This window comes from Rosa rugosa, chromosome 4 (assembly GCF_958449725.1).
Source record: "Rosa rugosa chromosome 4, drRosRugo1.1, whole genome shotgun sequence".
Taxonomy (NCBI): Eukaryota; Viridiplantae; Streptophyta; class Magnoliopsida; order Rosales; family Rosaceae; genus Rosa; species Rosa rugosa.
This window is the reverse complement of record NC_084823.1, coordinates 28,419,049-28,425,048: the sequence shown is the minus strand read 5'-3', so window position 1 is coordinate 28,425,048 and position 6,000 is coordinate 28,419,049.

The following is a 6,000-nucleotide window of genomic DNA, read 5'->3' as shown; positions in this document are numbered from 1 at the left end:
TCGTCACTGAAAAAGTAGTTAACTAAAAATGTAGACAGCTCCCTCATAGAATTCTTCATGGTTGAATTGATATATATATATATAATAACAACAAATTGTTGAAGAGACATATTTAATTGTTCAAGGGTGTTTGGGTAAAATTAAGGAGGTGTACTTAGCATTTTAAGTACTCAAAAAAGTGAATTAGAGGTTTAATAAGTATGAGAGGTTTAAATATCAAATTTGGAGGTCCAACTAGAACCACCCATAAAGATTTTATAGAAAACTATTAGAGATGCTTGTAAACATTTTATTAAAACCAATACTATCGAAAACTATATTGTTTTAAAGTTTTTGTAGACTCTCCACCACTTCAAAGAAGATGTAATTCAAAGCACTTTAATATTTGTCTTCTCTCTTGTTTTCATTATCAATTGAATAAATCTCTATTTACTTTCATTACATGGCTTCTCAAGGTATAATAAAGGTGACTACCATAGTAATCAAGTATCGCATAATCTTGAGTTCTTGACAATTCTTAAGCGTTTGAACCCTAGCCGCCTAAAACCAGAGTGGTTTCTGCAAAACCTCTTACGTTCATAGGCAACCTGCCGTCTGGGCTGGCCCCTGGCCTCCCTGATGTGGTGTGGCTTGTTGCCGGATGAGAGTATTAATACAAGTGCTTGAAGGGTCTTGAAAGGGAGAGCCACAGTCGAAGTTTGATGGAATTCCTCGGCGTCGGGCTTCAGTGTGAATTCTATGGTGCAGAGTCATCGTCACAGCCTTTAGAATGCTCGACCTTCATCGTTTCTTTAGCATCACTGGCTCTAATGGTTTCTATGGCATCAAATACTCAGATGTTCCAACCCGGTTTTGGGTTTGAAGGCGTCTGAGATTTGGCGGTGGAGGCACTGGCCTTGGTTGGCGACGGTAGCAAGATTCTAGATCGGTAAGGCTGTGCTGCTGTGCATGCGATGACCTACCCAGAGGAGATGTTGCTGAGCCTGAGGTTTGGGCCAATTGTGTTAAGCTTTGGGCTTGGACTTTCTTTATGGGTTTCCACTGGGCTACTAGGCATAATTATTTAGATTTTTCTTTCTTTCTTTTAATTCCGTTTGTTTAGGGAGCCCTGGATTAGTAACTTAGTATATTTTCAATAATTCTCTATTTTTTAAGGACCTATGCACTTTTATGTGTTTCGAGCAAATCTTCTGGAGCAGTACTGGAAGAGGATTCATGCTATTTCAATGTATTTGATGTCTAATGAGTGAACTTAGTTCTATGTACCACCATGAGTACTAACACATCTTCTTGTATGTCTTTAGATAGGAGCGGAACGGTATGTAATTGTCATTTTGGCTTGAGATGAATGATATTGCTACCCTTGGGTTTGATTCAATAGAGGATCTATAATGGAATTTTATAATAAATAGTGATAAACGTGGCTCATAGCCCGTGGCCCATTGTATTGACATTGTCCAAATTTAACCACTCGTTATGTGTTGGGTTTTAATAGGCTGACCTAGATACATCGCCTATCGCCACACAAGAAAAACAATGGAGGATTGCAATAACTCCTCTCCAGCAGAAACCAGCCCAACATAGGCCACCAAACACCCATCTGGCAGCATTCATCGTGCACCAACGTTGCCAGAGGCTAGCGTCAATGGCGAGGTGCCGCCGGATGAGAGCGAAATCAAAGTCCGAACGGAGGCTTTTTTTCTAATAAGCGCGTCTCGTGTATGTAGTAGAAATCTTGATTTCAAAACCCGCTGGACCCAGAATTTGAAACCATGTCATAAACTCATAACTTTATAACATGATTAACATTTAAGGAAATTACCAAACTGGTATAGCATTCAATTTTAATTTATGCTAATTAACCAATTATTGCAACTTGCGGGTGCCGTATGGATTAAAGAACAAATGTAAATAATTTCATTCCCAATAACCCATATAACTACAGCATATATGTGATGCTAAAAGGGAAGAGTAATAGGTATCTTTCACTACAATTGCCAAGCATGGCAAGCCAATAGACATTTTCTTTTTATGGCTGGAACCGAATCAGAGCTTAAGCTCTAAGAGTGTATGAAGCTTTGAATATGCATAAACAAAGAAAAAAAAACAAACACCATTTGGTGGTGATAGTACTACTTTGCTAAGACATTACAATTTAGAAACACAGATCTTCAGTTTTCATTGATGCACATGACCTCCTAATTCCCAAATTAACTGATGTAGAGGACTAATTATCTCACCACCCAAATTAACTGGTGAAATGTTGTAAGAGTCTATGAGATATTATTTTTATGTTTTGTTAAAACAGCTGGAAGAAATTAACTGGCCTCTTTTTTGGTCTTTTTGTTCTCTTCTTTCATGATTTCCGATTTTTATGAATTTAAAGTTTCAGTGTGCGATATTGCAATCTGCAAATGATGTGAAGAAAAAACATCTAATATTTTGAAAAGCTTGAGGACTTCATTAGGATTTAAAAAAAAAAAAAAATCATTAGAATAGTTTTGTTACTACTTTTCATACAACGAGGACAATTTTCAAATATAAATCATTGAGATGAGCAATGATATATCTACCTACAAAGAGTTCCAGGTCAAGGTCATTCTAATTTTTTAGCCTCACCATTCCCATGATCACGACTAACAGATGATGAAGTACTACTTCCTCTTTCACCAGAAAGTGGAAAAAGCCGTGCTTCCCCTAGGAACAGCCTAAACATCTGTGGTTGTTTCATCCCTGAAGTCAACAACGGGACAGCACTCGATACAGAGATGAACACTGGGACAACAGTTGGCACTGCAGAGACAGGTATTGGCACAACATTCGGCACAGAAAAAGGCACTGATCGACTCCTACCCCTGTGTCGGCTCCTTTTGAGAATTTTAGGAGCATGTCCTCCTGATTCAATTTTTCCCATGCCACTCATTTCTACAGTAGAATGAATTTCTTGGAGTAATTGTAAACATCTCTCAAGTTTTCCCTCACCTAGCCCTTTCCCCCTCTGCTTTCTCCCTTTCCTCATCCTCTAATTACTGGAAAATGTCTCTCAAGATTAAAATTGATGTATGACACTATGACCAACAAGAAAAGATATGAAGCAACTATGAAAGTGAAATGGCTTGGCTGCTTGGGGACCTATTTATAAAACTTTGGGGCGACACAACCAATGGGTTAAAGTTTGAAATTTTCAAAAATTCAAGTGAAAATAAGCAGAAGTGAATTGAAACAGGTTATGACATACATCTAACTTTCACGATATTTTAGGCAGACGTTTGTTTAAGTTCTGACAAATTATTTATTGAATTCACGTGAAAGTGCAGAGTAGCAACAAAAAGAAAACACCAATTAATTTTTAAATTAGAATTTTGGTAAATATTTAATTAGATTCACATGACAATGCAGCGTGGCAATTGAAACAACTTACTATTTCATGTGAAAATTCAGAGCACCAACAAAAAGAAAAGGGCAAGTAATTTTATAATAACATATAAGGTAAAGAATTAATGAAATAGAGACAAATATTTAAACGGTTGCACGTAAAAATATATCGCAGCAATTGAAACGCTTATGACACACATTTTAACTTTCATGACATTTTAGGAGACGTGTGTTGAGACTGACAAAGCTTTTACTAATTTCACGTGAAAGTACAAAGCATCAACATAAAGAAAAGGCCAATTCATTTTGAAATAACATTTCAGGTAAGAATTGATGAATTAGAGACAAATATTTGACTGGTTTCACAAACATACAGAGTAGCGCGCAATTGAAACAGCTTATGACCCACAGCTTTACTTTCACAACATTAAGAAAATGCCAATTAATTTTGAAATAACATTTCAGGTAAAGAATTGATGAATTAGAGACAAATATTAACTGGTTTCATAAACATACAGAGTGGCGTGCAATTGAAACAGCTTATGACCCACATCTTTACTTTCACAACATTTTAGGTAGATGTTATATATTGGACTAAATTCAGTTTAGTCTCTCGAACTTTAGGGCTAAAATCAGTTTTGTCCCTGACTTTTTTTTTTTAATCCAAACTCATCCCTGATCTCCCAAATTGCATCAACTTCATCCAAAATTTGAATTTGGTGCCAAATGTGACATCATGCGTTGAGCTGGAGCCGACAAGGAGGTCCCACATTTCTGATTTTGAACCCACAAGAAGACCAAAATGGACATTTCAAATTTGATCTAATTTTTAATTTTGTTTTCTCTTATTTTCTCTCCCTTCTGCCTTGCTTTCCTCTCACTCATATCTGAAACCTCCTCCTCTCTCTCTCTCTCTCTCTCTCTCTCTCTCTCTTTCTCATTCCCAGCCACCATGAACACCGGCCAGCCACCATGAATCTCTGCTCCAAATGTTACAAAGACTTTTGCCTCAAGGAGCAACAGGAGGCCTCGATCAAATCCAGCGTCGAAGCTTCTCTCTTCGCCTCCACCTTGTCCTCGTCTTCTTCTCCGGTGACTGGCTTGGACTCGTCGAGGTAGCCCAGATGTTCTCGGGGGTGTCGAAGGCGATTCTGTATGCGGATGGAGGAGTCAGATGACTTGGAATCAGAATCAGAATTGGAATGGGAAGGGGAAGAAAGAGAGAGAGAGAGTGGATGATGGCGTGGTGGACGAAGCTCCTCCTTCTTGGTTTGGATATGCTTCCTGACTTCCTTCTGCAACCGGAATCAAATATCAATCACAATCACAAATGCAGAAATTGCTGGGTTTTTTTTTTCCTTTTTTTTTTTTTTTTCTGGTGTGAATTTTGGTTTCCGGTGCTGGATTTTGCTTTTAGATATTAGTGATTTGAAGTTGGGCTCATCTTAGGGTTTTATTTGGATTGGATTGTGTTTGCAATTTTGATTTTGGGAGAAGAAAATGGAGATTATGTGCAGTTGGGGAAGAGGCGGTTTTGAGAGGGTGTGGAGATTGGTTAAGGTCAGGGGCGGAGCCATGTTGGGGCTAGGGCTGTCAATTCCGACACGACCCGATAATACGACTCGAAATCAGCACGATTAAAAAGCGGGTCGGGGGTGGGTCAACCCGCCATGATCCATTTAATAAATGGGTCGGCCACGGGTCAACCCGCCAACACGAAGTGAACCCGTATAACCCAATTGTGCTATGTTTCTTCTTGAAATTTTGGATGTTCGGAGTATTTCATCATAGGATTAGACAATTTAAAATATTTTGCTTTTTAATGATTGGATTTAATTATTTATGAATTATATATAATTATTTATATTCTTCGTCTTGTGGAATTTTTAGTGAATTTAATCAATTTATGCATTTTTTTTAGTTAAATGGGTCCCATTGTTAACGCTTAAATGGGTCATTTTGTCTAAGAAGACACGACCTATTTATTAAATGGGTTAAGCGGGTTGGAAACGGGTAACCCGTTTAACAAATGGGTTGGGTTTGAGTTTAAATTTTTGACACGATTATTAAATGGGTTGGGTTTGGGTTTATATTTTGCGCCACGGCAAATAGCTTAACCCGACATGAACACAACCTGACACGACCCATTGACAGCCCTAGTTGGGGCACAGTGGGTCCCGTGCCCCAGTGAGATTTGAAATATATACAATCTGGTTGTGTATTATAGTTGAGTGTTGCCTTGTCTTGGTGGTTGAAGCAGATGCATGTGTTTGGCTAGTTGCTGGTTCGATTGCTGGTAGCAGCAATGTGCTTTTTTTTTTTCTTTTTTTTTACATTAATACTATTATTTCTTCTCAGCAATGTGCTAATATTTTCTTTTTTATTATTTCTTTCTTTTTTCTAACATTAATACAGTATTTCTTCTCAGAAAAAAAAACATTAATAGTATTCTTTCATATAGTTTCAAAGTTCAAAGATAAATTCTATTTCCATTATTAAAAATTGTCTAAAATCTAAAAATTATAAGTTTTATTAATAAAATATGTAATTTAAAAAAAATATTGACCTTTTTTAGCACAAAAATAGATATTGATCTTACCCTAACCTTATTCTAATTATTATTTT